Source organism: Schistocerca serialis, chromosome 3, assembly GCF_023864345.2.
Source record: "Schistocerca serialis cubense isolate TAMUIC-IGC-003099 chromosome 3, iqSchSeri2.2, whole genome shotgun sequence".
NCBI classification, from domain to species: domain Eukaryota; kingdom Metazoa; phylum Arthropoda; class Insecta; order Orthoptera; family Acrididae; genus Schistocerca; species Schistocerca serialis.
Window position 1 is genome coordinate 63929626 of NC_064640.1, and position 26958 is coordinate 63956583.

The following is a 26958-nucleotide window of genomic DNA, read 5'->3' on the forward strand; positions in this document are numbered from 1 at the left end:
TCCAGATTTAGGTTTTCCGTTGTTTCCCTGATCGCTTCAAGAAAATGCAGGCACGGTTACTTCATAAAAATACGGGGCATTATCTTCCCCATTTTTGTCGTATCTCAATTTGTGTCTCATCTGCTACTGTTCGAATATGGTATTCGGCAAACACTGCTGGAAACAGTAACTGTTTTAAAATACCTAGGAGTAACCGACAGGAGCAACCTAATGTAGAATTCAAATGCCAAACTGAGATTCACTGGCCGGCTCTTAAGAAAAAATAATGCATCTATAAAAGAGGTAGTTTACCAAACAACCCTAAAACCGATTCTTGAGTGTTCTTCATCAGTCTGGGACCCTTGGATTACTAGGATAGATAGATAAGGTTGAACGAAGAGCGACATGTTTTATTATGGGGTGGTTTTGTACACGCAGAAGCGTTACCGAGATGCTCAACAAATTCCAGTGACAGATACTACATCAAGGCATTGTGTATCATGCAAAGGCTTAATGCTGAAATTCCGAAAGCGGGCGTCCTAAGAAGAGTAGGGCAACCCGAGACAGAAGCCAATAGGCAGTTTGTCAATATATTACTGCCTCCCACTTACGTCTCGCAAAATGTCCGTGACGAGTAAATCAGACAAAGTAGAATTCATATGGAGGTTTCTCGACAGTTGTTACCACACACCTTAGTCGAGTATTATGCTCGAGTATAATGACTTTTCTGGAGACTAGAAATCTACTCTGTAGGAATCAGCATGGGTTTCGAAAAAGACGGTCGTGTGAAACACAGCTCGCGCTATTCGTCCACGACACTCAAGAGGGCCATAGACAAGGGTTCACAGGTAGATGCCGTGTTTCTTGACTTCCGCAAGGCGTTCGATACAGTTCCCCACAGTCGTTTAATGAACAAAGTAAGAGCATATGGACTATCAGACCAATTGTGTGATTGGATTGAAGAGTTCCTAGATAACAGTACGCAGCATGTCATTCTCAATGGAGAGAAGTCTTCCGAAGTAAGAATGATTTCAGGTGTGCCGCAGGGGAGTGTCATAGGACCGTTGCTATTCACAATATACATAAATGACCTTGTGGATGACATCGGAAGTTCACTGAGGCTTTTTGCAGATGATGCTGTGGTGTATCGAGAGGTTGTAACAATGGAAAATTGTACTGAATTGCAGGAGGATCTGCAGCGAATTGACGCATGGTGCAGGGAATGGCAATTCAATCTCAATGTAGACAAGTGTAATGTGCTGCAAATACATAGAAAGATAGATCCCTTATCATTTAGCTACAAAATAGCAGGTCAGCAACTGGAAGCAGTTAATTCCATAAATTATCTGGGAGTACGCATTAGGAGTGATTTAAAATGGAATGATCATATAAAGTTGATCGTCGCTAAAGCAGATGCCAAACTGAAATTCATTGGAAGAATCCTAAGGAAATGCAATCCGAAAACAAAGGAAGTAGGTTACAGTACGCTGGTTCGCCAACCAGATAGGGTTGATAGAAGAGATAGAGAAGATCCAACGGAGAGCAGCGCGCTTCGTTACAGGATCATTTAGTAATCGCGAAAGCGTTACGGAGATGATAGATAAACTCCAGTGGAAGACTCTGCAGGAGAGACGCTCAGTAGCTCGGTACGGGCTTTTGTTAAAGTTTCGAGAACATACCTTCACCGAAGAGTCAAGCAGTATATTGCTCCCTCCTACATATATCTCGCGAAGAGACCATGAGGATAAAATCAGAGAGATTATAGCCCACACAGAAGCATACCGACAATCCTCCTTTCCACGAACAATACGAGACTGGAATAGAAGGGAGAACCGATAGAGGTACTCAGGGTATCCTCCGCCACACACCGTCAGGTGGCTTGCGAAGTATGGATATAGATGTAGATAGATGTAGAACAGGGACGGGGAGAAAAGATGGTGGTATCAGTAAGTATCCTCCACCACAAGACGTGAGGTGGCTTGCGGAGTGCGGATGCAAATGCAATAAACGTCTTTATCATCTGACTTTAAACACTAATCAACATTTTCAGCCTTCCCTTGCAGTTTCCAAACTGCAATTCAAACGAACAGATCCACTGGTAAAGTGTGTGAAAACATGTTGGAGTAACGCGATAAGGCTTGTGTGTTATAGAAGGCTGGAACCTTTGCACGGACGCGAAAATTAGAGTGCTTTGCCATTCTCAGGTTGATAACGTGTTACAAGTTGCTGACACAGATATTTCTGCTGTTCAATAAGAGCATTACACGGTTTCATTGCTTCAACTTAAGCTGTTTACGGTAGCCAATTTCTTGTCTTATGTGAATGAATACTGACACATTTTGTCAAAAACGTGCTTCTCTGACTGCAGCATGACGTCATCAAAACTGTAGAAACCTCTAACACTAACAGCACCAAACGCTGAACTAAGCGATAAGCAAATTAAAGTTATTGCTATTTTGTCGAAAAGTGATATTCTGAGCCCGTGGCTGTGTACAAGAGACAAATTGACTCTTACAGAGAGGATAACAGCAGCCAGGCACTTTTTACAATGATATTTATTTATTTCAATAGTGCCGTTACCGGTTTCCAGCCGACAGGTTCATCTTCAGACAGCTCCTTCATGTTAAGATACACTTCAAATCCGCACCATTTACATTCCAGTGCTGACTGCTTGTAATCATGCAGCACTGGAAAGTAACAGCACGGGTTTTCCAATGTAAATACCCAAAACATCTTCACTTAAATAATTTGTTTACAGCGTCAAAATTGTTGTGAGACACTATTACAGTTAAAAAGATATTATCCCACATCGTGTTTTGGTTGTAGGGCACCACATCCCAGGGAAATTTCATCATTTGGGAAAACAAAAAGTGAAAGCTAATCTAAAATGTATCTTAACGTGAACAAACAGTCTGAAGATGAACCTGTCTGCTCGAAACCGGTAACGACGCTATTTTAAATAAATAAATATCTTTGTAAAATTTGGCTACTTGTTGTTATCTCCTCTGTAAGAGTCAACCTATATTAAACTAAAGTTAATGCTACAGTAATTTAATAGAATACCTTACGGCGTTTCTATATATTTTCAGACCAAATAACTTTAGACTATTACTAAAACTGCTACAGAAATTGGGTAGCATCTAAGGGTAACTGGAAAAAATAAATTTTTCAGATGATGCGAAACACAGCAGTCATCATATTATTAGTCACAAATTCGGCAGTACGTGCATTAACAGTGTTTCAGAAGATCATGCTTAAAACTTCATTATGCTGGTTCTCTATTTTATGCAAATGCACCTGAACTGTGACAGAAGCCCCAACAACAGGGGACTGACGTACCGGGATATGTATTGTTACTATGAAATAGTGCATTGACAATGGCTGGGCACTAGCCGAAGCCTATATTTGCCTAATAAAACCTGAAAGAAAAGGACGAATGATTGCTGTGCTCTATCATTTGAAAAACTTACATTTCACTTACATTTCGAACGATTTCAATGTAGCGTTGGAAGTTTTTATTTATATTGAAAGTAAAGAAGCCACGACAGCCTAGTACGTGTAAGAGTGAAGAGTCTACATTCTTTGAATGCAGGGTGAGCAAACTTCGAGGGGTTGTAGAGAGGTCTTGAGGAACGCATCGAGAGGATAGGAACCTGTGTTTGGCCGGCCGGAGTGGCCGAGCGGTTCTAGGCGCTACAGTCTGGAACCGCGTGACCGCTACGGTGGCGGGTTCGAATCCTGCCTCGGGCATGGATGTGTGTGATGTCCTTAGGTTAGTTAGGTATAAGTAGTTCTAAGTTCTAGGTGACTGATCACCTCAGAAGTTAAGTCCCATAGTGCTCAGAGCCATTTGAACCTGTGTTCTGAAACATAACGACGCTACAGAGCTTCGAAGTTTAGGCGCCAGTGTCTGCCAGTAGGCCACCTCCTCGTTAGTAACCGTGACTTTTTATGCTGACGGACCGTAGGCGGAATGCCTCGCAATGTTTGTTGTTATTCAATGATCGCGATCGATTGCCACGATCGCCAGTGGAGAAGATCGAGCTAGCTGCTTGCGAAGACAGGCCTTGTCTCCTATGAATGTGATGCTTTCTTGCTTCGGTGGATGACGGTTTCGGACACAGGTTTTCGTATGCAGTTTATTTTTCTCCTGTATACCGAAAAACACTGGATATTTTAGAACGTGTCAGGAGAAAAATAAACTGCGGCTGGAAACCCATGCACGAAACCGTCATCCAACGAGGCAACAGAGCATCGCATTCCTAGGAGACAGGGCCGTTCTGCACGGCAACTAGCGCCATCTCCTCCACTGGCGATCATCGAAATCAATCGCGATCACTGAATAACAAACATTTCGAGACGTTCAGCGCACAAAGTCACCTTCTCTGCCTAATCGGTGCCTAGTGGCAGGCGGTGGCACCTGTAACTTCGACATTTTGTAGCTTCGTTGGATGACGTTTCCGTACACGGTTTCCTATCCTCGATTTGTTCCTCAGAACACCCTCTACGACTCCTCGAAGTTCGTCACAACATTTCTGGAACACCCTGTATAGTATGGACTAATCTTTTCTCACCAAAGCTTTGTAAGCCCTACACGTCGTTGCCAATACTGAATATTCATTATTATACCTAATCACACACGTTAAAAATGATGGTGAAAGTATAGGATTGGGTCTAGCGTGTTGGTAGAAATCATAAGTATTTTCAATGTACTTATATAATAATGGCTACCTCATTAAATCACATTGAGGAATTTTCTGAGCTCTATACTGCTTCGGCAATGTTTATGTATAAAGAAGCCGTTGAAGAGATTTCAGCTCTTAGAAAATTTTCAAGAAGACTAATTGATCAATTTTACATGCGTTCGGAGTTTCGAGTTCACAATTGAGTAGAAAATTGACTCAAAACTCATATCCCCACCATCATTTGCGTAAGATAAATAAATGGTATTTAACTGCTTGTTTGTCTTAGACGCTTTTGTGACATGTACGTTCTTGTTTTTGCAGGACATCAACCCTGAAGACATCCAACAAAGAAGGCCAAATCTGTCCAGCAACGGTGCGGCTGCAGCAGTTGAGGACTGAACAGAAGACGTAAGCAGACTTCTGGTGCTAGCTACAATGCACCATCTCATTCCCTTCAACATCTCTTTAAGTTCTTCGCAAATTACTTCACCAGAAATATTTAGCTACTTAGTCAGATGCCTAGGCACCCACATATCATTTCCCAGCAGTAGTAGACATGTCAGCGTCATACAAAACACTACATAAGTATAAAAGATAACAAACATGCAGGTCTAGTTAATTCCAGAGTTAGCATTATCTCACACAACTCACCGCACTCACCGTACACACCAAACACACATCATTCCGTCTGACGTAAGGACCACAGAATTGTCCCCGTCTTTTCATTATATTCTGTATCCATCGCTTGGTCTGCCTGAAAAACTGAGTCATCCTTCCAAAATACAACAGCTCAGAAAGATGAGAGTGCGTTAGAATTTCTCATCACTGATCCTAATCATACTGTTGATCCAGTAATACACAATATACACTGAGAGCATATTCTGGAATGAGAGAGATGTTTAATTTTTTACATTTTTGACAAAGCAACATTTTTTTCTATCATACACGACTTTGTGTTGTGTAATTAGTTCCTTAACGTACAGTAAGTTTTGTGCATAAGACAGATGCTTTAACTGAGTTTCTAAACATGTTGCTTTTAGTTATATATTTCATTTTATTGGACAATTTATGCAACAGTTTGATTCCCTAGTAGAAATTACGGTTCTTTTGCTTAATTTTCCCGATAAGAGTAAGTTAAGTTTGGCTCTTTTTCTCATGCTCATTGAATGGAGCTTTTAGTGAGACAATTAATAATGTTTTTTTTCTGAATAAGCATTATAGGTTTGTAGGCGTATTAATACAGTTTGTATCCAGCACTCTTTAAACAGAGTTCATGGTGACCCTAATATTATGACCCTAGTATGATAGCAGTGTCCTTTTTGTGGATGTCGTTTCAGCAACAGTTTATCTAAATATACATTTCACAGCATAAAACTATTTTTTTAGTTGCAAGTAGGCCACAGCCGAAATAAATATTTCAGTGACAATAATGTGTCACACTGGCTGTCATAATGACCAACGTAAGTTTTGACTGTAGCCAATATGTATTCGATTGACTGGTTGTATCATACACTTGAAAATGCCTACACAGCCGAAATTATGCATTTGTCAAGAATACAAAACGAAGGGATATTCTAATCTAAGCTACGATTACCATTGCGACTGATTATTGTCATTCATAAAAGCAATAGCACGAATTGCAAGTACTTCGGAAAAAAGAGCACCATGTGATGTGTCACAGCGACAAGGCCTGCAGGGTATGTAAGCACCTTATTTCTTATTTCCTTACATTCTCGTGCTCCGACACACAGTGAGGCAAGCACAATCACCCATTAGCGTGCAGCATCTTCTGGCGCAACGCGTTGTCAGCCCACGCTATATTTTTCATATAAGTGTACAACATTGAAGATAGTTACTAATTATTATTACAAAGTGTATGGCAAAACTACAGTAAAATATGACGTATATGAAAAATAACACACTAACCAAACATACGAAAATATAAACAGAGTAAAATTATAGCAAGGGATCATTAAGAAATTTTATCAGTATCATACTTTATGACCAGGCGACGTAATCATATAAGTGCCTCTGGAGAGACCTTTAGGAAGTCGTTCCAGTGGGCTTGAAATCTTCATATTCGGTATTCCATAATAATGTGACGTAATTTATAATTTATAATCACAGTCCGGACTGTATGGAATTCTCATTTATAAAATGTTCCTTTGCATCTGGTTCTGATGTGGTCGAGGCGGCTCCATTTCTCTTGACTGGTACACGCCTATACGCGGTATGGTTGGAGCAGTCTGATTCTGCAGCCCTTGTCCCACGCAATGACCATTTAGCTCTCCAGTGCTCTTCTAAATCGCAAGGAGCAGGTGAATGGAGACTCTTGAGAGATCCTGTTGTCGTTCTACATTTAAGCCCAGTATGTGGAATGTGAGAAAGAAATTTGTTGATTGTGGGGATTCTAGGTATTGATCTGTTGCATACCTTCGTCAATTCTGGGTCCACTGCCTGTGATGGTCTGAGATCTTAAGCTGTTATACCAGGTAGGATACGATTCCAGGGAACTGGTATTAATTCAGTGCGCCAGTGTCAATTCTCATTGTTTCGTTTAGTTGCATATTAATCTTGTTGACATAACTGCTTGTAGTCCACACCTAGCATAGTATTCGGCAACTGAACATTCAATCGTTTATGCTGTTGCACGTAAGATGTCTCCTTATGCTGCCCAGTTTATTTCACTCCGCCTTATGTAATGTTGTTCCTAACACGAATTTTTTGTGCGATAACTTCAAGATGTTTCATAAACATTGGCAAATGATCGAGTCTTACTTGCTACTTTCCACCACGAACTAGTGGCAACCCCAGTTCGAATCTTTTTAGCAATTATAAATAAACTGTCGAGTTGAAATTCTATGTGACTGAGTATGAACTAAAAGAAATAGACATGCTGTCGGCTTTGTAGGACTGTAACTGTTTATTACCTTCTTGGATGAGACACGTTCCACGGTATTGAGCACATGGACTCCTCCAACGATTAACAGTAATGCTGTCATCAGCCCGAATGCTGGTTTTAACACCCTTGCTCCTTACTAGGTTCTAGGCGCTACGGTCTAGAACCGCGCGATCGCTACGGTCGCAGGTTCGAATCTTGCCTCGGGCATGGATGTGTGTGATGTCCTTAGGTTAGTTAGGTTTAAGTAGTTCTAAGTTCTATGGGACTGATGATCTCAGAAGTTAAGTCCCATAGTGCAAGAAGCCATTTGAACCATCCTTACTAGGTATGGTCTTATTTGAGGAGGTTGTATAGCCTTGGCTTTCTCCACCGTTAGAAGTGACTTACCCACCCAGGCGAAAGTGAATGTCGAAACTAGGGTGCAATATGACATTTTTCTCACTAACTGATTATTGCCAGAGGTAAAACAAGCGATAAGTGAGGAAAAAGTACTCTTCCACCGATCGACGAATGAAACCTAGGTCTTTGGTTTCCTAGCCCGTCACATGCCCACTTTGCCAGCTAGAAAAACAACGTTAAAATCTGTACCTAGAAGTATCCCACCTCATGTGGCAAACCGCGTTAATAAATAAACGGTTTAAGGTCAAGGCTTCACATATGCCTCTACCTCTATACTATATAAACCACTGAGAAGTTAATGGCAGAGGGTACTTGACATTGTACCATATCATACGATTTCTTTCCGTTTCAGTCGCGTATGACTGACGGGAAAAATTAGTGCTTAAATATCTCTATGCTCGCTTGGTCTACTCAATCTGTGCGGGAATGATACACAATGCGCGGAAGCATATCTCTAGTTTGTTGACTTAATATTAGTTTTTGATACTTTGCAACTAGCCTTCGTGGGTTAATTAGCGTCTGTCTTCTAGCGATCAGCAATTCGGATTTTTCAGCAATTCCATCAAGCTCTCTCACGAGTTTTTTGGGTTAAGTATGCACCCTTTAAGTTACGTCTTATTCGATACCTCTTTTCGATATTTTAGAGCATGCTAGTTCTGTTAAGCGTCATTCCCTGCAGTTTGCTTACACACAACAGCAAATTCCGTCATACAACCTAACTACATGCCGCGTTCATCCGTTGATACTGGAAGAAAGTACTAGAAAAATTGCTCTGCACAGTGATGTATCTATCGGTTTGTTATATATGTGTTGTGCCCTGGTTTCTGAGTTGTTAGTCCGAACTACTACTCTCTCTGCCTTAGAGTCAATGTTTATTAGGTGAGCGGCTAGGCTTCACATATGCCTCTACCTCTATACTATATAAACCACTGAGAAGTTCATGGCAGAGGGTACTTGACACTGTACCATATCATAAGATTTCTTTCCGTTTCAGTCGCGTGTGACTGACGGGAAAAATTAGTGCTTAAATATCTCTATGCTCGCTTGGTCTACTCAATCTGTGCGGGAATGATACACAATGCGCGGAAGCATATCTCTAGTTTGTTGACTTAATATTAGTTTTTGATACTTTGCAACTAGCCTTCGGGGGTTAATTAACGTCTGTCTTCTAGCCATCAGCAATTCGGATTTTTCAGCAATTCCGTCAAGTTCTCCCACGAGTCAATCGAACCTGTGACCATTCGTACTGCCCTTCTTTGAATACGTTCAGTATACCCTGTCGGTCCTATTTGATATGGATTTCTCACACTTGAGCAATATTCTTTAAAGATAACTGCTTCATCTGCAAAAAGGCCGGGGTTAATATTGTCTGACAGATTTGACAGGTGTAAGATGTATGCTTCGCCGGCGATGGGCGAAGCATACATCTTACACAGGTCAGCAGTATACAAAATGAACAGCAAGTGGCACAATACACTTCACTCGGGCACACCTCAAATTACTTTTGCTTCTGTCGTCGACTCTCCATCCAAGGTAACATGCTGCGTCCCCACTGCCAGAAAATCCTCAGTTTAGTCATAAATTCTGTTGGATACACCATACGTCCTTACCTTTGTAAAAAAAATAAAAAATTAAAAAAGTCAGCAAGTGTTAGTAATTAGGAGTACGACGGAGTGCTGGAAAGTAATGCCACCGGATTTTAATATGAAAACTCTTAGAGATTTTTAATGGTTCAAATGGCTCTGAGCACTATGCGACTTAACTTCTGAGGTCATCAGTCGCCTAGAACTTAGAACTAATTAAACCAAACTAATCTAAGGACATCACACACATCCATGCCCGAGGCAGGATTCGAACCTGCGACCGTAGCCGTCACGCGGTTCCAGACTGAAGCGCCTTTAACCGCACGGCCACACCGGCCGGCAGAGATTTTTAAATAAAAAACTTAATTAACGTTATGCTTCTACAATTGGGATTCCTGAAAGGAAGACGACGCTCTTTTCTATTGCGGGAATTTAACGAACCGGCTCTTGAGGCCGACTGAAGATTGCTTCTACAGCCACCAACGTACGTACATTTCTCGTAGGGACCACGAAGATAGGACGAGCGGAATCGTACGGAGGCTTATAGAAGTCGTTTTTCCCTCACTCTAACTGCGACTGAAACAGGAAAGGAAATGACTAAAAGTGGTATGTGGTACCCTCCCCATGCGCTCCACGATAACTTGCGGAGTATGTACGTAGATGTAGATTATTCTTCTTGCCTACATATTTATTTCTCAACATAGACACCCAAGTGACGAACACGTTTCCTTCAGAGAGAGACCAGTTTGGGGAGACCGAGCGAGGTGGCGCAGTGGTTAGCACACTCTACTCGCATTCGGGAGGACGACGGTCCAAATTCGCGTCCGGCCATCCTTGTTTAGGTTTTCCGTGATTTCCCTAAATCGCTTCAGGAAAATGTCGGGATGGTTCCCTTGAAAGGGCACGGCTGACTTCCTGCCCCATCCTTCCCTAATCCGATGGCACTGACGGCCTCGCTGTTTGGTCCCCTCCTTTAGATCAATCAACCAACCAATTTGAAGGTACTGTCAATGTAGAATGTTTCACTTTGTTAACAGAGCCAGAACCTCAGCCCTGGTTGCAACGGTCCATCACTATCAAAGGGGAAGTCCTCGAAAACTTTCTTTAAATTTTGGAAACAGGTGAAAACTGGATGGGCCAAGTCGGGATGGTATGGAGGATGATCGATGAGATTGAACTCAAGGCGTCGGATTGTTGCAGATGCCGCAGCGCTTTGGAGCAAGGAGTCCTCCATGTGTGGACGAATTCTTCGTGTTCGTGCTTTCAATTTTCTGATGGATTACAGCGCGCTGTTCCGAATGCACCGACGTAGTTACCTTACACACCTCCTTGTTGCACGCTCCAATTCGGAGTCCTCTAGCGGCAGAGGACTGCAACTTGCGTCGCCGCAGTAGGAAGGTTGACTGAGTAGTGTGCATGGGATGTTGTATTTTAGCCGATATTGAGAACAGATTGAAAAATTCGGAGGCATTACTTTTCAACACGCCTTTCTATTCTCTACGCGTAACTTTTGTATCTCCCAATACATCTAAGCAAATAAGTTTCTACGTTTTTCTTGCAAGTGGGGCAATGAGATTGCACGCGCGTTGATGTTCACTGTCAGACTTTTTGTAGCAGTAACTGGCGAATGGAAAAATTGTTGATTTCTAAGACTACTGAAACTGCACTGTGTCGTCAACGATCGCTTTCATATTTTGCTCATGTAGGCCTAATACTGCTCTGCTGAATACAACTATATTATAACTCATTGCGACTTCAAAAGGCATAAATTCAAATGGCTCTAGGCACTATGGGACTTAATATCTGAGGTCATCAGTCTCCTAGAACTTAGAACTACTTAAACCTATCTAACCTAAGGACATAACACACAGCCATGCCCGAGGCAGGACTCGAACCTGCGACCGTAGCGGTCGTGCGGTTCCAGACTGAAGCGCCTAGAACCGCTCGGCCACACCGGCCGGCTCAAAAAGCATAGTTACATCACTATAACTCTAGATGAACACATTATAATTGCAAACATTCACCCATTCGAGTACCATATCACTCACCGATCCGTTATTTGGATGTGTTGATTTTCTCGGTTAAGTATGCACCCTATAAGTTACGTCTTATTCAATATCTCTTTTCGATACTTTAGAGCATGCTAGTTCTATTAGGACTCATTCCCATTAGTTTGCTTACGCACAACAGCAAATTCCGTCATACAGCCGAACTATATGCCGCTTTCATCCGTTGATACTGGAAGAACTTACTACAAAAATTGCAAAGTGATGTGTCTATCGGTTTGTTATATATGTGTCGTGCCCTGTTTCCTGAGTTGTTAGTCGGAACTACTACTCTCTCTGCCTTAAAGTCAACGTTTTTTAGGTGAGGGGCTACTAGAACATTGTGACTTCGAGGAAGAGCTAGATATTCGCACTCACACTATCAAAACGACTACGAAAGTACGCTAAAACAAAATTTCAAAGTTCTCCCTCTTAATTCCAATGTTGGTTGCTGTGATGCATCTATTTAACTCATGATAATTAATAAAATTGAAAGAAAATAAGTTAAATTAAAATTGAACCGCAATATTTTCCGTTTCAAATGTTCACGTATGCGTGGTCATACATTGTTCACAGTTCCCCAGTGAGAAATAACGCCTATCTCGACCTTTTGTCTAACTTCACATTATTATATGTGTACATTTGGGACAAAAATATAAAATGCATTTAGGCGTAACTTCTTATCACTCATTTACAGTTGATTTTCAAAAGGTATCCATAAAGCTCCTCAGACAGCTTGGGTTCTCGTAAATGTTCCTATTCCCTTCGTATTAGATACTATGTTTTGTTTTGATCTCACGTTTACTGACAAATAACAAATCTATATCTACTTTCACATTCATACAGCTGTTAGTGGCTGCGGGAGCGTACATATTTAAAATAAACGCCGGTGACAAACGAAATGTCCCTCTTCATAAAACCGAAAAACGCCAACAATAAGGTATAAAGAATTCTCTAAACATACCAGCCAACAGTTTCTTTATTGTCCTCCTATGAGTAAATTGCATTGCGAGTAAAATCATTGAGAACATTTCATTCATTTGGCCAAAGATAACGAAAGAAGCCGACGATGTCCTTGTCCACGGAACTGCCGGGTCATTTTCAGTAACTACACGAAGCGTAAGCTAGAATGGTTGTATCGTGATTTCACTAAAGACTTGACACCATTTATTGGGTATGTTCTCATCTGAGAAAAAGCAGAGGTAACTAGTGTTTGTGGTCTGGGAAACTGAGGGAGCGAGGCATAAATCAGCGAACTGACAACCCTATTACTCGGCGCCGTGGGACGCCTGCCGGCGCTCCTAGCGAATCTGCCCGTCTCCACGTGCTATGTTTCTCAGCATCAGCTATAAGTAATACGTGAGAGTATACTACTTCTAAAAGCAGTGAGTCACGGATGATACGTCGTAGCAATATTAGCCCTTTTCTGTCCTATCCCACAACACCACTAAAAAAGTAAAATAAAAAATAAAAAAATCAGCTACAAAAGCAATGTACACTGTTCCTGCAACATAGCTTGCCTGTGAATACAGATCAAATTTCAAAATTTGTGCAGCTGCCTCCGTTTTGATGGAATAGAGGTTTTCGTATACGATTACGGTGGCCTATGTATTCAGAGTTCGGGAAAGATCTGTTTGAGGCCCAGTAAAATATAGGGACACGAAAGAAAGTACTGCCCTTCGACTTATCTTACAAGAACGACTGAATAAAAATAAACCTCCGTTTACAGGGCTTGTAGATTTGGATAAAACTTTTTACGGTGTTATCCGGAATACACTCCGTGAAATTCTAAAGGTATCAGGGATAAAGTACAGCAAATGAAAGGTTATTCGGAACCTGGACAGAAATCAAACTACAATTATAAGAGTCGAGGGACATGAAAGGGAAGCAACAGCTGAGAATGCAGTGAGACAGGGTTGTAAACACTCCCCAGTGTTAATTCGATCTGTACATTGAGCAAGCAGTGAAGCTGTGAATCACTAAATAAAGGGAAGGTCTCTAGTCCAAATTGTATACTAGTCGGGTTCCTTTCAGAGTATGCTGATACAATAGCCCTATGCTTAGCAATCATATACAACTGCTCGCTCGTAGAAAGATCCGTACCTAACGACTGGAAAGTTGCACAAGTCACACCAGAACCGAAGAAAGGAAGTAGAAGTTATCCATTGAAGTACACACTCACATCGCTAACGTTGATTTGCAATAGGATTTTGGAACATATGCTGTGTTCGAACAGTATCGGATACCTCAAATGGAGCGATTAATTGACAGGCAGCCAACACGAATTCTTAAAATGTCGTTCTTGCGGAACTCAATTATATCTTTATTCTCACGAAGTAATGAATGCTATCGGCAGCGGATGTCAAATTCGTTCCATATTTTTAGATTTCCAGAAGGCGACTTCTAACCAAATTGCGTACCTGTGGAGTATCGTCTCAGTTGCTCGACTGGATTCGTGATTTCCTGTGACAAGGGTCACAGTTCGTAGTCACTGACAGAAACGCGCTGAGTATAACAGAATAATATCTGGCGTTCCCCAAGGAAGTGTTACAGCTCCTCTGCTGTTCTTGGTCTATAAAAATATTTCGGAGACATCTGAGCAGCCCTCTTAGATTGTTTGCAGAATGATGCTGTCAGTTATCGTCTTATGAAGTCATCAGATCATCAAAATGAATCGCAAAACGATTTCGAAAACATATCAGTATGCTATGAAAAGTTGCCATTGCCTCTAAACAATGAAAAGTGTGAAGTCGTCCACATGAGTATTAAAAGGAATTCGCAAAACTTTGGATACACATTGGAACGATCACATAGATAATATTCTGGGAAAGCACATTAAAGACTGTGATTTATTGGCAGAACACTTAGAATATGCAACAAGTCTACTAAAGAGACTGCTTACACTACACCTGTCCACCCTCTTCTACATTTACATCTACATCTACATGTATACTCTGCAAATCACATTTAAGTGCATGGCAGAGGGTTCATCGAACCACCTTCACAATTCTCTATTATTCTAATCTCGTATAGCGCGCGGAAAGAACGAACACCTATGTCTTTCCTTACGAGCTCTGATTTCCTTTATTTTATCATGCTGATCATTTCTCCTTATGTAGGTCGGTATGAACAAAATATTTTCGCATTCACAGGAGAAAGTTGGTAATTGGAATTTCATGAGAAGATTCCGCCGTAACGAAAATCGCCTTTGTTTTAATGACGTCCACCCCAAATCCTGTGTCATTTCAGCGACACTCTCTCCCCTATTTCGCGATAAAACAAAGAGTACTGCCCTTCTTTGACATTTTTCGATGTACTCCGTCAATCCTATCTGGTAAGGATCCCACACCGTGCAGCAGTATTCTAAAAGGGGAGCGTAGTGTAGGCAGTCTCCTTAGTAGATCTGTTACATTTTCTAAGTGTCCTGCCAATAAAACGCAGTCTTTGGTTAGCCTTCCCCATAACATTTTCTATGTGTTCCTTCCAATTTAAGTTGTTCGTAATTGTAATTCCTAGGTATTTAGTTGAAATTACGGCATTTATATTTGACTGATTTATCGTGTAACCGAAGTTTAACGGATTTCTTTTAGCACTCATTTTGATGACATCACACTTGTCATTATTTAGGGTCAATTGCCAGTTTTCGGGTCATACAGATATCTTTTCTAAATAGTTTTGCAATTTTTTTGTCTTCTGGTGACTTTATTATTCGATAAATGACAGCGTCATATGCAAACAAACTAAGAGAGCTGCTCATATTGTCTCCCAAATAGTTTATATAGATAAGGAACACCAAAGGGCCTGTAACACTACCTAGGGCAACGCCAGAAATCACTTCTGCTTTACTCGATGATTTTCCGTCAAGTATTATGAACTGCGACCTCTCTGACAGGAAATAACGAACCCAGACACACAGCTGTGACGATGTTTTATAAGCACGCAATTTCACTACAAGTCGCTTATGTGGTACAGTGTGAAAAGCCTTCCGGAAATTCAAAAATACGGAATAAAACTGAAATTCCATGTCAATAGCACTCATCACTTCATGCGAGTAAAGAGCTAGTTGTGTTTCACAAGAACGATGTTTTCTAAATACATGTTGACTGTGTGTCAATAGACCGTTTTCTTCGAGGTAATTCATAATGTTCAAACAAAATATATGTTCCAAAATCCTGCTGCATATCGATTCTTGAGTAATGGTGTGACCTGTGCAATTTTCCAGTCTTTGGGTACGGATCATTCGTCGAGCGAACGGTTGTATATGGATGTTAAGTATGGAATTTTTGCATCAGCATACTCTGAGTGGTATACAGTCTGAACCAGAAGACTTGGTTTTAATAAGTGACTTAAGTTGCTTCATACTCCGAGGATATTTACTTCCACGTTACTCATGATGAAAGACGTTCCTGATTCGGATTCTGGAATATTTTACTTCGTCTTCTTTTGCGAAGGCATTTCGGAAGGCTGTGTTTAGTAACTCTGCTTTGGCAGCACTGTCTTCGATAGTGTCTCCATTGCTATCGCGCAGAGAAGGCATTGAGTGTGTCTTGCCGCTAGCATACTTTATATACGACCAGAATCTCTTTGGATTTTTCTGCCAGATTTCGAGACAAAGTTTCGTTGTGGAGGCTATTATAAGCATCTCGCATTGAAATCCGCGCTAAATTTAAAAAATCGCCATTGTGGAGACTGTTATAGGCATCTCGCATTGAAGTCCGGGCTAATTTTTGAGCTTCTGTAAAAAATCGCCAATCTTGGGGATTTTGCGTCTGTTTGAATTTGGCACGTTTGTTTCGTTGCTTCCGCAGCAGTGTTGTGACCCGTTTTGTGTACCAAGGAGGATCAACTCCGTTGTTTGGTAATTTATTTGGTATAAATCTCTCAATTGCTACCGATACTCTTTCTTTGAATTCAAGCCGTATCTGGTCTGCACTTACATTGTTAATTTGGAAGGAGTGGAGATTGTCTCTTACGAAGTCGTCAAGCGAATTTTTATCCGCTTTTTTGAACAGGTAAATTTCTTGTTTACTTTTGGAAGATTAGGGGGTTACAATATTCAGTCTCTCTACAACTATACTTGAGTACTGTTGTGCGGTGTGGGACCCGTATCAGATGTGATAGACGGAGGATATCGACAAAGTTCAGAGAAGGGCAGCTCGTTTTGTATTATCGCGAAATAGGCGAGACAGGGCTACGGATATGATACGAGAAATGGGGTGGCAGTCATTAAAGCTAAGACGATTTTCATTGCGGCAGGGCCTTCTCACGAAATATCAATCATTAACTTTGTCCTCAGAGTGTGAAAATATTTTTTGACACCCACCTACATGGAGAGGAATCAGAACTCGCACGGAAAGTTTTAAGTGTTCGTTTCTTCTGCGCGTTGTTCGAGAATGGAACCGTAGAGAAACAGCTTGAAGGTGGTCCGATGAACCCTCTGCCGGGCACTTCATTGTGAATTGCGGGGTAACCATGCAGCTGTAGGTGCTGCAGAAGAATGCTGAAACTTAGATCGGTATATAGAATAACTAATGAATATACACCGAATGGAATTGAGGAAAAAAGAAATGTATGACAAACCTTGACTAAAAGACAGAATCGATTGCTATGACGTATTTTGAGGCATCAAGGAATAATAGGTTTGGTCATGGAAGTACCATAATTGTTGAGGGACAGGATAGACTAGCGTGGAGAGCTGCACCAAACTATTCTTCGGACTGCAGACGACAGCAGCAACATTATGTATTATACTGTATGTACACTGATGAGTTAAAACATTATGATCTCCTGCTTAGTAGCTTGTCTGTCCGTCTTTGGAACGAAATACATCACTTATTCTGCGTATCAGGGATCCGACTATTTGTTGGTAGGTTTGCGATGGCATGTGGCATTAGATGTCTACGCACAGGTCGTAATTCGCGCAAATAACGGGCCGTCGATTTGCGTAAGCGCTGATGTTGTCCTATACCGACCCAGATGGGTTCCATAGGAGCTACAGCAAGCGAATTTTGTCGCCGAGACATTGTGAGTTCACTGAAATGCTCCTTAAACCACTGTAGCACGGATCTGGCTCCAAGACACGGACAATTATACTGGTGAAAAATGACCTCACCGTCGGGGAAGACATCAAGCTTGAAGGAATGCAGGTGTTTCAGCGTTCTTCGATTACTACCAGAGGTCCCATACAAGCGTAGTAAAATGTATCTCACAGTGTAACACTGCTCCACTAGCCTGCGTCCGTGACGAGCTACCCGCTTCGAGCCGCCGTTCACCTCGATGACGGGGTTTGTGGAAACGACCAGCGACCTAGGGTAGCAAAAATGTGATTCGCCCGAAGAGCCGGCACGTTTCCATTGATCGACGGTCGAATCCCGAAGGTTCTATGACCACTGCAATCCTAATTGACATGTCGTTGGGTCAACATATGAAGTTGTCTGTTGCGGAACTCCATGTTCAACAATATACAGGGCTATTACAAATGATTGAAGCGATTTCATAAATTCACTGTAGCTCCATTCATTGACATATGGTCACGACACACTACAGATACGTAGAAAAACTCATGAAGTTTTGTTCGCCTGAAGCCGCACTTCAGGTTCCTGCCGCCAGAGCGCTCGAGAGCGCACTGAGACAAAATGGCGACAGGAGCCGAGAAAGCGTATGTCGTGCTTGAAATGCACTCACATCAGTCAGTCATAACAGTGCAACGACACTTCGGGACGATGTTCAACAAAGATCCACCAACTGCTAACTCCATTAGGCGATGGTATGCGCAGTTTAAGGCTTCTGGATGCCTCTGTAAGGGGAAATCAACGGGTCGACCTGCAGTGAGCGAAGAAACGGTTGAACGCGTGCGGGCAAGTTTCACGCGTAGCCCGCGGAAATCGACGAATAAAGCAAGCAGGGAGCTAAACGTACCACAGCCGACGGTTTGGAAAATCTTACGGAAAAGGCTAAAGCAGAAGCCTTACCGTTTACAATTGCTACAAGTCCTGACACCCGATGACAAAGTCAAACGCTTTGAATTTTCGGCGCGGTTGCAACAGCTCATGGAAGAGGATGCGTTCAGTGCGAAACTTGTTTTCAGTGATGAAGCAACATTTTTTCTTAATGGTGAAGTGAACAGACACAATGTGCGAATCTGGGCGGTAGAGAATCCTCACGCATTCGTGCAGCAAATTCGCAATTCACCAAAAGTTAACGTGTTTTGTGCAATCTCACGGTTTAAAGTTTACGGCCCCTTTTTCTTCTGCGAAAAAAACGTTACAGGACACGTGTATCTGGACATGCTGGAAAATAGGCTCATGCCACAACTGGAGACCGACAGCGCCGACTTCATCTTTCAACAGGATGGTGCTCCACCGCACTTCCATCATGATATTCGGCATTTCTTAAACAGGAGATCGGAAAACCGATGAATCGGTCGTGGTGGAGATCATGATCAGCAATTCATGTCATGGCGTCCACGCTCTCCCGACTTAACCCCATGCGATTTCTTTCTGTGGGGTCACGTGAAAGATTCAGTGTTTAAACCTCCTCTACCAAGAAACGTGCCAGAACTGCGAGCTCGCATCAACGATGCTTTCGAACTCATTGATGGGGACATGCTACGCCGAGTGTGGGAGGACATTGATTATCGGCTTGATGTCTGCCGAATCACTAAAGGGGCACATATCGAACATTTGTGAATGCCTAAAAAAACTTTTTGAGTTTTTGTATGTGTGTGCAAAGCATTGTGAAAATATCTAAAATAATAAAGTTATTGTAGAGCTGTGAAATCGCTTCAATCATTTGTAATAACCCTGTACGATGAACAACGGTGTGCTCCGAGACCCTTTCTGCTCTACAGAGCAACCAAGCCTCCGAACCCCACGTTCTGTGAAGAGCAGAGGACGGTCCAACGATTTAGGGCCTAGTGGTAGTTTCGCTGTCCTTCTACCTCTCTCTCCGTAGATGCTGATGACAGTAGCACGTGAATATTCGACCAGCTTCGCCGTTATCGAGATACTCTTTTACAGGATCCGCATAATAACAATCTGCCTGTCACAATGGATTTCCCCATTGGCAGTCTATATATTCGCTAGTGTGGTCCCCTTCCGCTTACATACTTTTGCTACCGCATCACTAGCGCGCAACGCCACCAGGCGGCTCACAACCTCGTGGTGGGCTGTGGTCATAATGTTTTGGCTTATCAGTGTATCTCGCAACAATTCTTCCAAATGCAAACGGCAAAAACGTATGTCAGTGCACAAAAGAAGCAAAGAAGCGATTATTATAAAAGTAGAGCCAAGCCTATGGTTCACGATAAACCATCACTTTCGTAACTCGAAGAAGACAATTGCATTCTTTTAATTACGAAAGCAAAATCTCAGTTTTGTTGCTGCAAGAAACTTGAATCACGAAAAATATTGCTGTGATCCCCTGAAACTGTAGTGAGGCTCATTTAATTAACAGTGGTCCTGAAATGTTATGTCAGCGTGCCTATCTTCTTCATCACCTTCTGCGTGTTCGCACTGCATTCGTCTTCATTCAGTCACATTCACAGCACGCAATTCTTCACTGAGACGTACAGGCCTAACAGCCCCTCCCTATTATTGGACAGTTATGTGACGACGGCCTTTGAAGAATATAGTAATGGCGCACAGCATACCCAAGGGGACATAATTATTACCAAGGTCGCCAACCTTACATCCGAAATACATATCGTATCACTTTCTTGCAAGAGGCTCAAGTTTCCGTTTCTACGACTTCAGATTTAACTGTCCTTTGATTTAACAAAAATAAATTGTCTATCTCCTCAGGTACGATACATTTCTTCCTAAAACACAAACTAAAAACCTTCATGAACTTATAACAACAAACAAGGCACTTTCGACAATTGTCAGACCTCTGAAATTCTTAGGGTCAATCACATAAATGTTCCCATGCTCCATATCATAGTATCCTGGTTGTAAGTTGCCAATTTGGCAGAGCGTTAGATGACCTTTCAGAAATGTAGGCAGACAGAATCTGCTACTTCACCAGCATCTACTATTTGCAAGCGATCGAGTGTAAAGCAAGTTTTCTTTCATAGGAGTGTGATTTTTCCTCAGTCTATGCAGTTTCCTTGATAGGATCTTCTTTTCCTCCAAGAATATCATAACGTATGAAATTAGCATATTCTCAAGGAAACTGAACAGCTTGTCTGCTCCCGTTCTTTTACTGTTTTTTAAATAGCGTAAACATCACTGACAGATTAGGCCTTAAGCCTGTTCCGAGTGGGAGACTACCGCCCACAAGGCAGTACGAGGAGCGATCTATGATAATGGGACATGTGACCAGCATGTCGCCAATGCCTCCAGCATTTACTGCCAGTAGATGAATCCTGGTGTTGTCGCTGCTTCTTTATTCCAGCAGCTCCGCATTCAGCCTCATGAGGATGAGTGGACCCAGTTTCAGGTTTCCCTATCTCAGAAAACACCTGAGGAGGTACTGGGAATCGAACCCGGGTTCTTTCTCACCTAAAGCAGCGACGCTAACCATTCGGCTACACAGATGTTCTTATAAAAATAAATTTTAAAAAAGGAGTGACCTGGTTCTTTCCGATTCGTTCTGCATTAATCACTGCGAGAGAGATCGCCTAGGAAAGCACCTAATTCTGGAGCGAATTCAGTATCAAATGTGACAAATTTGAGCAAGACCCATTTTGTAGTCTTAAACTGTTTCTGAATAACGGGAGGGGAAGAGGGGGTACTGATTTCAATATCTTTGTCTGCAGCACTTAAACGTTGGCATGTGGTAGTAAGCGCTCAGAAGAACATGGTAGCGTTATATGTGTACTCCGAGATAACACGTTAATTTCAGGACATACACCAGTTCAGGAATAATTGACATCCTCAGCTGTGCCTGAAGCTTCTGTAGACATTTTATTGGCAGATGATTTTTCTCATTGCGTGAAGAATGTGGTATTGAAGCTGGAACGGAATCAAGCTGGAAACACATCAAATCGTAAGAGAAAGGAAGATTATTGAGGAATGAAGAGAAACAACGAATAGGTAGGTAAATATCCGACTATGAATACGTACGTTCGGAGTTCAATGCCAGGTTGGCAGTTTTCTCATACTTACGACTTTTATCTCTTTCAAAGTCATGAGTAGGTGAAAACTGATAAGCTGCGTCTATTAGCTGCCTGGAAAGTTCATTTTCCGCGCACGAACCAGAGGCCACGCCTAACATACCATTGTGGTAGTCTTGGCGTGATTGTTACTTTTTCTTTAAATATCCATCAACTCGAAGACGCAGAGCTTTGCCATCATCGTGCTTTGACCTGTTTAATGCAAACAGTGAGTGTAAAAATGTTGTAAACCCAAATATTTTGGCTTTACAGTTTCTTTGTGAGACGGATTCATCCCGCATTTTCAACCATTTCCGTACGTTGATATTCAAGCGGTAATATGTCCCAACACAAATTACAACGTCTATGTTTTGTGGCAGAATCCATTTTGTGAATTCATAGATACCTTCGATGTACATCAGCACAAGAGTTTTCACACGGGAACCATTCAAATGTATTAAAAGGAATTTAGGTGTCTGAATACGCATTGTCAATTACCCAAACAATTAATAGATGTCGAAAACGGGGGACTATCCCAAATTTTACTTCATGTGGCTCAATGTGTTTAGTGTTAAATCTCCTTGTGTTTCACAATAGAAAATAATACTAAAGTGTACGTTATTGTTATCATAGAATTTCGTCTACCTAAGACGTTCGAAAGTCGATATATCCAGGTACCCGAATACTTTTTTTTTTTTTTTTTTTTTTTTTTTTTTTTTGGCACAGTATTCGCAACTGGATCTCGAACATAATTCCGTTTCGTACCCTTCATACACCAAAAGGTTCGTCAAAGACAGAAGACGCATTAATGACCCCGATCATATTTTCTCCTGTTAGATGGGAATTACTTGTCTGCACACTTCCGAACACAGAAACTCTTATTCCCCTTCTTCTTTTCATTAAAACCTAATAAGGAGGGTTTCTGTTTTTATGGAAGTGGGAAACGGCTTAAAGGAAACAGAAATTACACATACAACGCAAGACGTCATTGTACAATGTAAATCGACTGTCAGTCTCTATTACAAGAAGACAAACACGAACCACCGGAAAAGATAGCACGGAACGGTTTCGAAATGGCAGTGGTGAAATACAGCGAGCGAAAAGTTGTTTACAATATGTATGGAAACAAGACGGCAGCTATTAGAGTCTAGGGGCATGAAATGGATCAGCGGTTGACAAGGGAGGAGACAGGGTCGCAGCCTATCCGCGAAGTTTTTCAATCTTTACTTTGAGAAAGAAGTAAAGGAAACCAAAGAAAAATTTAGAGAAGGAATTACAGTTCAGGGAGAAAAAATAAAAACTTTGAGGTTTGCCGGTAATGTAATTCTGTCAGAGACAGCAAATGACTTGTAAGAACGGTTGAACAGTATTGACAGTGCCTCTAAGGGAGGATATATGATGAACATCAACAAAAGCAAAACAAAGATAGCCGACCGCGGTGGCCACGCGGTTCTAGGCGCTGCAGTCCGGAACCGCGTGACTGCTACGGTCGCAGGTTCGAATCCTGCCTCGGGCATGGATGTGTGTGATGTCCTTACGTTAGTTTGGTTTAAGTAGTTCTAAGTTCTAGGGGACTGATGACCTCAGATGTTCAGTCCCATAGTGCTCAGAGCCATTTGAACCATTTTTTAGCCAAAACAAAGATAATGGAATATAGTCGAATTAAATCAGGCGGTGCTAAGGTAATTAGATTAGGAACTAGGCACTAAAAGTATTAAATGACTTTTGCTGTTTGGGCAGTAGAATTACTTATGATACCAGTATTAGAGAGGATGGCAATGGCAAGAAAATCGTTTCCGAACAAAATAATTTTGTGGCATACCTTGACTAAAACAAGGAATCGGTTGATGGAACACATTCTGAGACACCAAGATATTTTCAGTTTCGTATTCGAAGGAAGTGTGGGCGGTGAAAATTGCAGTGGGATACCAAGAGACGAGTACAGTAAGCAGATTCTAGTGGATGTGGGTTGCAGTAGCTATTCGGAGACGAAAAGGGTTGGACAGGATAGAGTAGCGGGGAGAGCTCCATCAAACCAATCTTCGAACTGAAGACCACAGAATAACAAGAACTCTGACACAATTCCGTGACCGTGAAATACAATATTTTGTATTAATATGATTACCACAAATAATTGTTTTTCGTTGTGAGTGTTTTGCAATACATAATCAGTTTGTAGCGGGTAATCTCTCATCTTCATATGCTCAGATCGTGAGTTTCTACGTTTTTGTGTCCAAGAGCCCTCTCACTGCGTGAACATAACGAGTGAATCGAGAGCCTTGCCGCAGTGGTAACACCGGTTCCCGTCAGATCACCGAAGTTAAGCGCTGTCGGGCTGGGCTAGCACTTGGATGGCTGACCATCCGGTCTGCCGAGCGCTTATGGCAAGCAGGGTGCACTCAGTCCTTGTGAGGCAAACCGAGGAGCTACTTCATTGAGAAGTAACGGCTCCGGTCTCCTGAACTGACGTACGGCCGGGAGAGCGGTGTGCTGACCACATGCCCCTCCACATCTGCATCCAGTGACGCCTGTGGGTGAGGATTACACGGCGGTCGGTCGCTACCGTTGGGCCTTCATGGCCTGTTCGGGCGGAATTAAGTTAATTGAGAGCTAATGTATCGATATTTAGTGGAATAGCGCAGATAAAAGACAGCTACACAGCAGGTATCAGATGTAAGAAATGACTTCCGTCCTACAACCATGCTTGAGTCATTTTCCTATTGTACCATAATGGCTATTCTTTGCGAAACCGAAATGATTAAATGAATGGACGTTCTCACGCCATCACTGTACATTTCTAAGCACAGCTTCACCACTAAGGCTTCAGCTTTTAGGTAAGTACTTCACTGCGATTTCAACACTCCAAAAACGGCAATCTGTGTGTTTTTCCCAACATACATGAGCCAAATTTGGCAGATAAACATTTACAGCTCGTCGAAATTGCAGTGAACTTCCTTACAGTAAGCCTGTATTCTTGATGACAAAGCTGTTGAAAATGAAGTTGATGGAACATAAGAGTAATTCACAACGCAGCCCTGTTCTTTGTTTTCTCTTTTGTCCTGAAAAATAACTTTTCACCGGCCTCAGTGTTGAGCGCCGTTGAGATTTTCTAAAAGAAACCCCAATGGATTAGATGGATGGTGATCTATAAGAGAATGGCGGATGTCCTGAGAATCGTCCCTGATATCAGCCATTGCTACACGCAGACAGTTCCTGGCCAAGCACTGTTTGACGACAAAGCTCCTTCATAAGGTTCATTCCATGGCAAAAGTGTAAAGAGCGTACTGGTGATGGAACCGCAGTTGTTTTTCTTTTTCATGTGGCGTAATTCTTTCTGAATGGCAACGATTCTGCAATAACATTCATTAGCATCCCGTTTCTTCGTAGTAGAGAAATTCTTCGCTACCTTCTATATTCATTGATTTAAAACTTCCTTGGGATCGGCTATTTTATCTCGATTCCCTCTTTATCAAAATTTTTGTGTCAATAGCCTTATACATCTAAAGAAAATATGGCACTACATAAAACATTCTCACTTTACTTGTCCCGTCAAATCTGGCTAATAATCTCCCGCTTTCAACGAAACCCTCCACCGTATTCCTCAGGAACAACTGACTGCTGTTGTGGTAACCATTTATAATCCATAGATGGCTTATGATTGCGGACGTTGTCATTACGTTATGCTGTCTGAGATTGTGTTCATGACTGCGTTCATGGTGCCAGCCATCTCGTAGGAACGTAAACAGTTCAGCACATTTCCCTGTACCTTCTTAGCGTCGAGAGCTCACCTCCACCCATTACTAAGATTATAGCCGCTGTTGAGATTGTTCTCGCACATTCTAATTTCTACTACTTCTTCAACAACAGAATCCCAGTACGTTTACTTTCCTATGAGAACAATGGCACCACCAGCGCATAAAAGCGCATAATCTCTGGAAACCTAAAGAAATAACGACGTTCGCCCATCAGTCACAAGCCATATATGAGCTATAAATGGTTATCACAATAGCAACAAAGGCAGTTATTGTTCCTGAGAAAGATTTCGTTAAAAGCGGGAGATTGCTACCCAGATTTTACGTGACAAGTACACTGCGAACGTTTTATCCAAGAATATCGTCGCCAGAAACCTCTATATAATAAAGTATGATACTTTTAACAGTTTTCATTTTTCTCTTAAGTTTGCCACATTGCAGACAAACAAGGTATGTGATTTCTGTCACGATAGATGGAAGGGAGGCAAGTATATTTCACCTGCAATGGCTCAATGTCTATTAAGCATTGTGATATTCAAAATTCTTCCGCTTTCAAAAGAGCTTTGTTGTGCTCGAAACGCGGACGTCTGTGATATTACAAGCATCGCTCAAGACATCTGACAAGGTTCCATCAGTTGGTAATATACTCGGGACTATTACTTTGTTGCTTGGCTGATATCGTATGGTGTTTAAGTTTCTCGATTTGCAAGCAATTGTGGTTGTTCTAAAAGAAATGTAGAGTCCATTTGTTTAAATGAAAACATTCTCCCTAGCATAGTCTACATCTACTTGTAATGGGCATTTCGGCATCACTATGTCATGTTTACATGCCAATAGAGGTGACAGGACAAATGGCTCTGAGCACTATGGGACTCAACTGCTGTGGTCATCAGTCCCCTAGAACTTAGAACTACTTAAACCTAACTAACCTAAGGACATCACACACACCCATGCCCGAGGCAGGATTCGAACCTGCGACCGTAGCAGCAGCGCGGCTCCGGACTGGAGCGCCTAGAACCGCACGGCCACCGAGGCCGGCGGTGACAGGACACTGTGATGGCAGTTTTTGAATTTAGTTTTATCACATCATATGGCTATCGTTGTGAAAATTTCTCTAAACTTCTCAGTAAATGTAGTATTAAGATACTCATTTCAGGAATTATCTAATGATGAAAAATTGCTGTTACCTCAGCTCTTATACGGTTAAAACTGATACTATTGACGGTGCGGGGGCTTTGGGTACTAAATGTTTTCGAATGAGAGGTGTCTATGAAAATCAAAATACCCAGTGGTATGACTCTTATTTCTACTTGCACTATTATACATGGAAACAGAAATGAACCGCTTTAAAAAAGAGAAAGGGAGATGTGGCAGTTGAGAAACTTTCCGGCACAAGTTATGGGGGCAAAGCAATGGATGATATGCAACAAAGCCAAAGACGTGAACATGCTATGTTTCTGATGAAACTAATATTGCGCAGCATTTGCTATGTACAATACACCTATCGACACAGTGAAGCA

General features: G+C 41.9%; 1 protein-coding gene across 1 annotated transcript in view; it reads left to right on the forward strand.

Annotated features, from left to right (window-relative positions):
* LOC126469711 (uncharacterized) overlaps positions 1-26958 on the forward strand; it is a 555905-nt gene that overhangs the window by 48684 nt on the left and 480263 nt on the right. Inside the window, exon 2 of the mRNA XM_050096897.1 lies at positions 4986-5072. The gene's annotated coding sequence lies outside the window, so the exon portion shown is untranslated. The remainder of the gene's footprint in view (positions 1-4985; positions 5073-26958) is intronic.